Below are 12,907 nucleotides of genomic sequence, written 5' to 3'. Positions count from 1 at the left end.
GGGACTAGCCTAGCTAAGGCCTCTCTCTGTTCTTTTTTCACTCTCCCTCTCTCCTTGCCCCCAACCCAAAACTTGATTTCACCGATTTCTCCCAAAATCCCTTTTCTTATTTTCCATCGAAACCCCATAAACCCAAAACTTGATAGTGTAGGTCAATTTCAGGGATCATTTTTGTGATAAAAACCGGTGAATCTTATGGATCCATATATGTGCCACTTTTGCACTTAAAGGAATTTTTAACAAAACTGTAACGGAAGAACCATATTGATTTGCTACACTTATTTTCAATGACTACATTAATTGATTTTCAATTTTAAAGACTATCACTATCTTAATGGTGACGATCAATTTCAGAGATAATTTATGATAAAAACTCTTCTTAAATTTGATATAATAAAAGTCAAATTGTTTTGGACAATAAGTATAGGCCTGGACAAGTAAGACAAAAGGACCACTATTTTGAAATATGAGCTAGCTCAAAAGAAAACACACATTTTCAGCACATTGGCCCGTTTTCAATCTTGGACCAAAATAATTCTCCGGAGTACCCTTACCTTTTGGGCCTGTGCGAATGCACACCTCGCACAACCCATGGGCCAGCCCTGTTTACATTATGGCTTAGATATATATATCTTGGACCAAAAGACTGTTTACTACCCTCATGTTTCGTGGTTTTCAACATTTAGTACATTAAGTTTATTTCGTCTCAAATTCATACCTAAAGTATAAATTTTGGGACAGTCTCATACATCCGTTAGTCAAACTGTTAAGTTTTCTGTTAACTGTGACGTGACACACTGACTGGGCGCCACGTGTCATCCGAGTTTTTTTTTTTTCTTCTTCCTTTTTCTTCTTCTTCCTCCGACTGCAACCTCCTCCTCCTCCTCCTCCTCCTCCTCCTCTGAATCTACCCAGATTCAGTTTTTTCTTCTTCTTCTTCTTCCTCCGAATCTGTCCAGATTCAGTTTTTTTTTTCTTCCTCCTTCTCCTTCTTCCTTCCCCTTCTTCGTTCTTCTTCTTCTTCCTCCGAATCTGGGGGAAGATGAAAGTTTTTTTTTTTTTTTTTTTTTGAGGAAAAGGAAGAAGAAGAAGAAGAAGGAATGAGGAGGAAGAATGGGAATGAAGACGGAGAAGGAGGAAGAAAAAAAAAATTACAGTCGGAGGAAGAAGAAGAAAAAGGAAGAAGAAGAAGGAGGTTGAAAAAAAAAGAAAAAAAAACAAACAAACTTCCTCAGATTTCAGAGGAAGAAGAAGAAGAAGAAGGAGAAGGAAGAAGAAGGAAGAAGGGAAAGGAAGAAGGAGAAGGAGATGCAAATAATAAATAAATTAATAATTTTGGTTACTGGGAAGAGATCATCTCTGTATCTCTCCCAACAAGTCCACCAAACCCAGTGATCTGAGTTCTTTAAATTTGATCAAACGACTAAAATTATTATAACTTTTAAAAGGAGTATGTTTTTAGTCGTTGAATTAAATTTTAATGGTCCAGATCACTAGGTTTAGTGGACTTAGTAGGAGAGATCCCAAAATATCGACGTTTTACTATAGATTTTTCTTGGTTTCAGAGCTGTTAATTTATAGAGGTTTAATTGTAGTGTACATTCAGGTTCATCATCACCTTCATTTTTAATAAAAGTGATTAAATTATCCATATTGGATCAAATTTGATGGGCTGATTCAATATTGAAATGGATGCTTCTTTCAACATCTCACAATCTTATGAATACGCCCTAAATTCAAAATTATTCTTTGAAAATTCCAATTTTAGGGCTTATATTGTTGTTATCTACACGGGAGGAGATGAGTTTAACCTCATAATGAGATAACAATAATGTAATTCAAATTCGTTTTTGATGATAATCGAACTTAAAACCTCACTTAGAAATGAAAAGTTCTAACACCTTATCTTAAGCACTCATCCTATGCCACCTTCCTTGTTGGTGGTGTCGGCCAATGATAACCACCCCCTTTCCTGCCGTTGTCTCTCTCTCTCTCTCTCTCTCTCTCTCTCTCTCTCTCTAATATTCTGCAGGACATAAATACCATAAAATTGAATTTTCTAACGTTGAAATCAGCCTAGTAAGACCAAGTACACCCCTCGTGCAAGTGCGTGAATGAACCCCCCAAAACCCGCAAAATCCCCTTCACCCCAAACCAAACAAGTCAGGCTAGCCCAACACCCTTGGGCAGTCGAGCAAGAATGGCTCGAGTGAGGGCCTGAGTTGGTGTGACGTCAACCTGGCGCCAATCAAGTTGAAATTTTTTTGTGCTCAGCACGTGTATTACACGTGCGCGTGGTGGCGCGTCAAGGGACAAAATTTCAGTGAGACCTGCAATGCAGATGCTTTATAACGTGGGAGATTTAGACCCCTAGATTTCCAATGGTCATATAATCGGACTATCATAATAATTCAGATTTTGAGTTTATAAAATTTAAAAAAACGAAAATGATTGACGTGCCATGTGGCACAAATTGGTCACAAAATTTAAATAATCTAACCAGCAATATAAATTTAGCCAAAAAAATTATTTACAATTAAAAAAAATACATGGCGCGACGGATTTGTTTAAATATCCTATCGGAAATTAATCATAATATTCTTTTATTAATTTTTTTAGGGAAAAAAAAACTAATCTTTGATGCACTTGCTCAGTTGCTTGGGGCATTGATTTCTGAGGTGGAGATGCAGTCATGCGGTTATTGTTCACTAAAGCAGTAATTACCTTAGTGTAGAATTGCTCCAGGGGGTAGGTATCTCATGGCCTTGAAAAATCTGGACAAATCCCACTAAATGTGTTTTCGTTAAGACTAAAATCTAATGAGACCCTTAATTTTCTAAAAAACTTATTAGTTAACATTAAGGCTCCAGCCTCTAGGTGCACCGTTAGATGGAAATGTAGACCAAAGGATCTGATCGGGGTTTCATCCAACGGCAGTAGGAAGCTCAACAAAGTACAATAAATGCAAAAACAACCGGAAAGATGGAAGATGCGGCAAGCAGTCGACAGCTGAAGGAAAATTTGGAACTTAATGCCAGCCCCTATAAAAATCTGCACTCGACGGATCTTCAGAAATCGAAGAGGCGCCTGCTCAGAAATCGAAGAGGCGTTTGCTTTCTCAAAAGCTGGGCTGCTTAGAGACCACGAGGGTTGATCTCAGAAATCGAAGAGGCGTTTGCTTTCTCAAAAGTTAGGCTGCTCAAAGACCACGAAGGCCGATCTCAGAAATCGAAGAGGCGCTCGCTTTCTCAAAAGCTGGGCTCCTCAGAGACCACGAGGGCCGATCTCAGAAATCGAAGAGGTACCTACTTTTCCAGCCTTGTCAGCACCTGTCACACGCACACTCAGCTTTGCGGAAATTATGGGCATTCTGTCGAAGACTTCTGAGGAAGTAGAAAACACATGAATCTTACTGTTCAATCACCCACTTCCCACACGCAACAATAGCTCATGGGTACCACAGATAACTTTGCCAAAGTTCTCTGCCAAAATTGAGCACGTAAAGCTTGCAGCTCCCACTACATCGCTCTGACCAAGAAAGGTAAAAGAATAGCAAAGAAACAGCACTAACAAAGTTTAGACCCATAAATTTTGAAGGTCTAGCTACCATATTATTACCCACAAGGGTAAAGGAACAGTACCACTGCTGGATAATTGGAAAGTCCCTGTGTGTCAACCTCTGTGCTTCGTGGCAAGGTAGACTAGCAAACATGCCCAACCTTTACTCACACTCGAGAAAACACTACCAATAAGATTGCTTGCTCCAAAATCGAAGAGGCACCGTCCTCCGAATCTCGAGAGCCAGACTCCCAACATGACTACTTTCTCAAAAATCGAAGAGAGGGTAAAGGAACAGTACCATTGCTGGATAATTGGAAAATCCCTGTGTGTCAACCTCTGTGCTTCGTGGCAAGGTAGACTAGCAAACATGCCCAACCTTTACTCACATTCGAGAAAACACTCCCAACAAGATTGCTTGCTCCAAAATCAAAGAGGCACCGCCCTCCGAATCTCGAGAGCCAGACTCCCAACATGATTACTTTCTCAAAAATCGAAGTGACACTGCTCCCCGAATCTCGAGAGCCAGACCCCCATCATGATTGCTTTCTTAAAAATCGAAGATGCATCGTTCTCCGAATCAATCGAAGAGACGCTCGCTTTCTCAAAAGCTGGGCTGCTCAGAGACCACGAGGGCCGATCTCAGAAATCGAAGAGGCACCTACTTTTCTAGCCTTGTCAGCACCTGTCACACGCACACTCAGCTTTGCGGAAATTATGGGCATTCTGTCGAAGACTTCTCGAGAGCACAGACCACTTTTTCAAAGTGCTCTGACAGAGTTAAAACATGTGAAGCTGGCAGCTCCCACTACCGTGCTATGACCAAGCAGGGTAAAGGAATAGCATTACTACTTGTTGTTAGGGAGACTCCTATATATGTCGACCTCCATCCCCAACGGACAGGCAGACCTGCAAAAATGTTCAACCCTTCCTCATATTTGAGAGGGCACTCCCAACGAAGCCTTTCGAAATATTTAGCTTTCTTTCCCCCCGATAATACCTTTGCAAACAAGCTATACTAGAGCAAGAATATCTCATATCATTAGGGTTAAAAGCAAGAGTATCCCATATCATGTTTTTTCCCTGTCTTTTCCTTTGGCCTTGTTGTTACCTGCAAGACAAGGAGAAAGAGAGCAATCAGTCAGCACTTGGAATCAAGCTTCCAGCCAGGAACTGACTGCCTGGAACCCCTTACCTGATTACTTACCTGGCATTGCTCTCGAGTACTCATCTTCAACATCTTATGTTTCCAGGGAAGATACCGCATCTGCTTGAGGAACAGATAGGGCAAGTGCGAAGGATACAAGGAAGCATGTGGAGACAAGCGTAACAGCACACGTGCCGATACATCCATTACTCTGTCAAAAGCAAAAGTATCCCATATCAGCAGGGTCGAACGTACTCTAGATTTGATGGACTTGTTTTGACCCTCAAATTCTTCAGTCGGCTCTGGAGGAAACCAGAAAACCCTCCAGCTCAGTTCAAGAATAAGCCTGTGGAAAGTTACTTCTTCAAAAGCAAAAGTATCCCATATCATCTCTTCTCATCTTTCTTCTCTTTATCCTTCATGCTGCTGCAAGATGGGGAGAAGGTGAACAATCAGCCGGAGCTCTGATTGCTTACCTTGTCTGTCACCTCTTTCAGCAGATCCCCTAGCTCGGCGACTTGGGAGACTGCTACTACATGGTTTGTATCGCGCTTGACCAAGCCTGAAACTACAAGTAAGCTTCAAGTGAAATTGATACATTACCTTGTGCATCTCCACCAGTTAAAGATACCACCCCTGGATGGAGGAAGAGTACTTCCAGAGAAGATGCCACATCTACCTATGAGACAGATAAGGCAAGTCAAGACGATACCACACTCCGATACTTAGAAGTTTCGTGATTACGAGATCATTCTCTCACAATATTTCCTAATGTCATTTGTACTAAATCATTCACTTGTACTCACTAAAGGAGAGCTTGAACCTATGTACTTGTGTAAACCCTTCACAATTAATGAGAACTCTTCTATTCCGTGGACGTAGCCAATCTGGGTGAACCACGTACATCTTGTGTTTGCTTTCCTATCTCTATTCATTTATATACTTATCCACACTAATGACCGAAGCAATCTAGCGAAGATCACAAAAAGCGACCGTTTTTGCTGCCTAGGATCTATCTTGCAAGAGAACGGAGAATTAGATGGAGATCTCAATCATAGAATACGACCTGGACGGATGAAGTGTAAGAGTGCATCCGGCGTGTTATGTGACCGTCGTAGGCCACTGAAGCTCAAGGGAAAATTTTATAGGACGACAATAAGGCCAACGATGTTGTATGGCACAGAATGTTGGACGGTGAAGCATCAACACGTACACAAAATGGGTGTAGCGGAGATGAGGATGCTTCGTGGGATGTGTGGGCACACGAGAAAGGATAAGATTGGGCATGAGGATATCCGAGGTAAAGTAGGAGTAGCCGAAATTGAAGGAAAGATGAGAGAAAATCGGTTCCGGTGATTTGGACATGGGCAAAGAAGGCCGACTGACGCTCCGGTTCGAAGATGTGACTACGGGACAGAGGTTCAGGGCCGAAGGGGTAGAGGAAGACCTAGGAAAACTTTAGAAGAGACTCTAAGAAAAGACTTAGAGTACTTGGATCGAACGGAGGACATGACACAAAACCGAGCGCAATGGCGTTCTAGGATTCATATAGCCGACCCCACTTAGTGGGAAAAGGCTTTGTTGTTGTTGTTGTTGTTGTACGTTTTGTTGGATTTCTTTGCAAGTTTGGCCGGTCTGCTACCTATTTATTTAGCTCACTGTTAGAACAAATGGATCACAAAAAGCCCGGCTTGCAAATGCAATCCATGGACGTCAAATCTCTTGGGAATTGGAAGTCCACCGTCCATGCCTTCGTATTTCACCGACTCGATTTCGTTGTTTATTACTTGCTTCTTGTATTGGGATTTAGGGCTTCAACTTCCGCATTATATTATCAACATGACGATGATTGCGATTACCGAAAAATGAGTTGGTTTTTTGATATGATCGTGATGATTGTGATGATGATGACCCAAAATCTAATTTATTTATATACAGAGTTTGGTAAAAATGTGGAGTAAGTCATCCTGTTGTCTTAGCACCCATAGAAAGGTTGTTGCAAACTTGGTCAAGGGTTTTCGATTTGGTACTGCTGCCATCTACCACCACAATGGCTCAACCTCAAGGTCTCTCTGCCACCGCGAAAAAAGTCCTCATTCGACCAAATCTTGGATCATGCAGGTATCACATTTTGAACCCGATGAACATACTACATGTATATTTACATCTGTGTACATACCGTGTTCGTCTATCTGTTTTAACTACTACTAGCTAGATGTCTTAGTGGTTTTAGGTTTTGTGCAAGGATTGTCCTTTTTGTGTGGTTGTAACACTTCTCGTTACAATTTGTATAGGGCCGAAGCTACGGCGTAAGCATCATTGGCCGTCCATCCCCTTATTCTATGAACAGTCTACTCCTCGGCCGTCCATCTCCTTGTTCTATGGATCATCCCATGGCTCCTGCCCGTTTCTCCGTGGAAGAGTATAACAGGAAAAAGGTTTGAATATTTCGTAACTTTCGCCATTTATTTAGTAGGTTATTTTTGTTATAAAAAAAAGAGAGTTTGATGTGTTACTTGCTTTAACATTACCTAATGTTCTTCACTTCCTTTTCTATTAGAATGCCAAACTCCATTTTGTGAGAGTTGTCGAGGCTAGGCAGATGCTCTGTGAGGGTGATTTCAAAATCTTGAAATCCCTTATCTCCCGCTTGACACCATAGAACGCATCGTTCTTAAAATTGGAGGCAGTCGATGACTACTAATTCAGTCAATAATCCTCGTTACTAGGCTCGGGCCCAGAGGATCTTAGGAATACAAGTGGCGCTACTAGGACTCTTATTAGCTTCTTTCTCCCAACGACTGAGTTCGCCTACCTTATCAATGTATTGAATACTAGGTTACACTAGGCCGAAATGTACAAGTGCATTATTTTCTTGTTGCTAATTTCCCCCAATCATTTTACTTATTATGTCTATGTATACATTGTACCCTTTACTAGGTGTTCATGAATTGATCTTCAAACTTGGCATTGAAAGGTCTTCACAAACCCTAAACCTCCTAAAGGAGAGGGAGATTTTCTCTTGCAACCATTTCACACGCGTGGCAACCCCTCATTGGATGGGTAACTCACTTTTTGAGCACGTGGCAAAGCAAGCACTAATTGGCCGAGTGACTCCACTAGGTCGAGTGAAATGATTTCAAGAGGGAATCTCTCTTTCCAAAGGAACACTAATATAGAAATGAATTGAAAATTACAATCACTTAGGTGAAGGTGATGGTCCCAATCAAACTATATTGATTATCGTTAGATGAATTAGACTAATCAAAGAAACAAAGAGCATACATGACCGAAAAGGCACAATCTCAAAGAAACAATGTGCATACATGATAAAAAATAAACAACATGAGATATATTTTTATGTATGTGTGCATAGACTTTTACCAACCAATGTGTACGTATGGAGCTGTATTATTAAGTCTGATTGTGTGGACACCAAAATGGATTTTTGCAGGACAATGATAGAGATTATATTGTGGATTGGAGGCCCATCATGGGTCCTATCCGCGACCAAGGGATAGTTCCCATTGTTGGGCAATATCCACATGCGTATGCGCCGAGGCGCTATACGCTTTAGAGACGCGGAGACGAGTTAGGCTCTCTCCGCAGAGTATCGTGCGCCGTTTTAGAGTTTCCAAGGATCGAGGTTATAATCTGATGATGTCTTTTCGCCTGATGAACACTAGTGGTGCTATACTCGAGAAGGATTGGCCGTATATGGGGAAGCGAAAAAAGGTCAGATTTTCATTGGTTAAATTAACTTAAAATATGGCTAACTTGTTTGGGTAAATGAATTGTAATACTTGAATTAGATTAATTTTTCATTAAAACCTAGTGTTCGATAAGATATTTAATCTTAATCCTCCACATCATCATGATTATGATAACTCATATTCCATTGTTTAAAAAAAAAAAATGACTTTTAATTCCCATTGTGCCCCTGTAATTAATTATTCAAACTTTCTTGGTATGTTCCACATTACTAGGAACTAGTTTTGACTTGATTTATGTTTGATTTCTTCCATGATTATTGTACCTAGAAGATTTTTCATATAATCATGCATAAATTACAAGATAAAAAAGGCAAACTATAACACGTATAATACACCAAATTAGTATATGTATCTAAATTACAGTACCTCCTTAAACCTAAATTACAATACCTATTAGAACACACATAAATCATAGTACCCGTTGAACACACCAAATCATATTATCGAATCAAATGTATCTAAATCATAATACCTAATCGAATGTATCCAAGTTATAGTACCTAATCACATACATCTAATACATAAATGAGCAAACCCAACTCCAAACTCAACAATTCATACGCTAACAAAATGATCAAATCCAATAATAAAAGCAACCAAAACAAATTAACCACAAACGCAATAAAATAAGAATAAATACCACAAGCACAATGCACAAATTATTACTAAGGTTGAACACATTCTTCAAAAATCGTTAGAATCACCTAGATACACATGTCATATGTCGTCCAAAACCAATAGAAAGAACATAAAGAGACCTAAAATGCAAATAAAAAACGGACAACCGAAATGTATGTGAAGATATCAACCAACATATAGATGGTTGCCTAATCTCTTTTTCAATTGCAGAAGCCTAATCTCTAAGTCCTTTTGACGTTGCATCTTTAAATGTCGGATGCTGATTTAGAATTTTTTTAAAAATCCGTTTAATTGAGAAACCATTTAATAGCAATATTTTGGTGTAATATAGGAAGACAAAACACAATAAAGTTACATAAAACAAATTAAATATGACATGGAATGTAAATGCTAACTCAAACACGAATCAAAGGACTAAACTAGTTTTTAATCTTAATTAAGGAATTGATCTAAAAGTAATTATTTTTAAGGACTAGAAATCTTGTTTTCTATAGTTTAAACACAAAGATACTCACTGTGTAACTATTTCTCATTTTTAGCATATTAGCCAGTGGATATACTTTGGATTATGTCACCGTATTCAAGGGGAGCGCGAGATGGAGAGGATGCTAGACAAGCATCCGATTGCTGTCACTATAGCATCCCACCCTGTATTTGACTCTGATACAAGAGTGAGTTGGGCAAACCTCTCTTTTTTAAAGGTTTCGAGAAATAAAAATTCTAATCAAAACACCTTTTCTGCATTGTAGGGGATGATTGTAGGACCGCATGAGGTCCCTGAGCACATATGCACCAGTTCCGAGTGTCCCCATTTTAGACAGGTTGTTAGCGTTCAATGCAGTTATTGCGGTGTTGGATGGGGCCTCCATGCCTTAGTTCTCATCGGTCACGGAGTGACCGATGATGGTCAGCGATTCTGGATGCTACGGGATTCATACGGCAAAGAGGCCAGGGAGGATGGCAATATCCTCGTCGAGAAGGGGAAAGACGTGCTAGGGATCGAGAGTTTGGGGGCGTGGGTTCTGCTTCCAAGCGAGTAAGTAGAAAACTCTCCTACATGAATTAAATTATTTTCATACAATGTATGTTTGTGAATCCCACTAACTGGTAAATTTGATCGGAAAAACAGGACTTGGGAGTTTGCGCCTATGAGGCGACTACCGTGGGGATCGAAGTGGTGCGGAAAACTTGTGAAGAGGTCGGAGCACGAAAGAATGATAGAGGAGAGCTGGAAGGAGGCCGAGAGAGAGACAGGAGAGTGATGAATATTGGGATTAGGTTTTTTTGTTTTGTTTTCTATGACTGAGTAATTTGACTTGTAACAGATAGTATAGCTAACAAAGTAGTTTGTGTCAAATTTACCTCTGTTGCTTCTCTGTGTTTCTGATCTGATGTTGGTGCTATGTGCCTGCCTGCAAAACAATAAGAGGAAAATATATAAAAATTAGCATTAAAATTGAAATTCGATTGAGATTCATGGAACTGGGATAACTGAATCGGGATAATAGGGAGGGATTGAAATTGGAATTGGGATTTTGGGTTGAGCCTGAAAAATAAACACCTTCAATTCAATTCCACGATTAGGTTGAGACTGGGATTGGGATTGGGATTGGGACTGGAGTGGGAAGTTGGATTTGGGGATCTTACGGATCCAAGCCGTCATACATAATCTCTCCCTGTGGCTTGCTTCTTCCTCCGATTAGCATGGATCCAGAACAACAAAAAATCATTCTTCAGAACTGATGGTGGAAATAAGGGGAGGAGGGGCGAAGGCGGCGGCGGCCAAGGAGAAGGGAGAAGTAAAGTGTTCGAACTGGGATGGGTGAAGAGAGATCGGTGTAGATAGATCGATTTGACTTTGGGGTTTGTGTCGTTTATTACTTTTTTATTTTTTATTATTTATTTATTTTTATGTTTTTTTTGGGAAATCTCTTGTCGTCTTTTTCGTTTCTCTTTTATTACCAAGAGGGTAAGTCTAAATAGTAAAAGTACACCCGAATTATTACTATTTACATTCTTTTGTCATTAGTGGATATTTGACTGCAACTACTGCTCCTGCGACTACTACTCGTAATTTTTTAGATTGACCTTTTTTCATTTTTTTGCAATATCTTTTTCAATAATCTGAATCACTTAATATCATTGTTCTAAAAATTCTACACTAGGCTGCTCGTCAGGACTTTGATTACTTCCTAAGCATTATGAAAATTAATAAAGAGCGTCTAGATCTATTTAGGGGTATGCCTAGACGGCCTAAGCACCATTTTAGATCGTAATTTTCACTTAGATTGAAAATTAATAACATTCATTTTGTATTTTATTTTTTCAATAAAATCTAAGAGAATTGTTAAATATTTTGATGAACACTCATTATATGTTTGTTCTTCAGGTTTTCAATATATTCTAATACTTTATAATTCATTTTATTTTACAATTTATGTATCTCAATACAATTATGTATTTTTTAAAATATAATAAGTCACTTATTTATATGATATATAATAAATTTGGGTTAATCTCACTTTATTACCCTCAAGTTTCTTGACTTTCAACATTTGGTACATCAAATTTTTTTCATCCCAGAGTGGTACCTAAAGTCAAACTTCTGGGACAGTTTCATACATCTGTTAATAAAAATTGAAAATTAGGCAATTCAGCCCAAAGTCAATAAAATTTTTACTATTAAGCTATATATCAATGACATATTTTTATTTTGACCTTAATCAATGATATATTTTTATTAATTAAGCATAGGTCAATGATAAATGTCACATATGCTTTAAGTCATTATAAATAGTTAAGATTTGACTCTCCTAGACCAATGGATCTCGTCCATTGATACAAATCCAACGGCCAAATCTCTTCTCCTTTTCTTTTTCCCTCAACTCTTCTCTTTCTCTCTAACTTCAAAGCTCTCAACCTCGAACCACTAGCACCCCAAATTTCAGATCAAATTTAATCCCATCTCAAAATTTGCCCTAACACCGTTACAACCCACCTAACCGACAACCCCAATCGCATGTTCCTCACTTTACCCAAAATTAGCCCAAGCGCCACGTCATCCCTCATTTGCAGGTTACTCGACCTTAAAATCTCAATCAATGTTAATGAAACAACAAAGAGAAGGTCATGCCAACCGGTGTCTTTTGGTTGCAAATCTTTTTCATAACTATAGAAGAATTATATAGAGAAACAAAGTTACAATAGAGAGAGAAGCAATGATGAAGAATAAGAAAGAGATGACAAACAAAAAGCTAAAACAGTAAGAGAGAGCAAAAAATAAATCAAACTTAGAGCACAAATGACTTGCAATTAAATTTTGGGCTTGTTAACATAGGCGAGGTTTGACGGTGCGAGGGAGAAAGAGGAGTTTAGGGGGAAGAGAAAAAGGGGGAGAGGTTTTGGTCATTGGATTTTTATCCCCATGGAACTAATTCAGAAATTATCTAAATCCTATAAATAGTTAGAACATGTATATTCTATCACTTTTTCTCTCGCCCTTCCATGGAGGAGTCTGCTCAATTAAAAAAAAAAACGAAATCATGAAACGGACACTTCATTACAATGTCTAAATCCTAAAAAATAGAGCCAAGAAATAGACAATGCATTACAGTGTCTGAACCTAAATGTAAAAATCAGGAGTCGCGCGAGGTGTGAAGCGTAGGAGATGTGTGAGCGATGGAAAAACAAAACCAAGAAACAAACATTGCAATGCATCGTCTAAATCCAAAAGAAAAAAAAAACGTAATAAGGAAACATACATTGCCATTCATATTGACTTATTCCAAAA

The 12,907-nt window shown here is 39.0% G+C and overlaps 1 long non-coding RNA gene across 1 annotated transcript; it reads right to left on the bottom strand.

Annotated features, from left to right (window-relative positions):
- Positions 1–8,796: 8,796 nt before the first annotated feature.
- Positions 8,797–10,962, bottom strand: LOC103417386 (uncharacterized). The gene is made up of 2 exons (XR_003771934.2): positions 10,679–10,962; positions 8,797–10,529 (listed from the first exon to the last, which is right to left on the bottom strand). It is a non-coding gene; the product is annotated as an uncharacterized lncRNA (long non-coding RNA).
- Between the last annotated feature and the right edge of the window lie 1,945 nt (positions 10,963–12,907).

This window comes from Malus domestica, chromosome 03, assembly GCF_042453785.1.
Source record: "Malus domestica chromosome 03, GDT2T_hap1".
Taxonomy (NCBI): Eukaryota; Viridiplantae; Streptophyta; class Magnoliopsida; order Rosales; family Rosaceae; genus Malus; species Malus domestica.
This window is presented reverse-complemented; position numbering and strand designations above follow the sequence as displayed.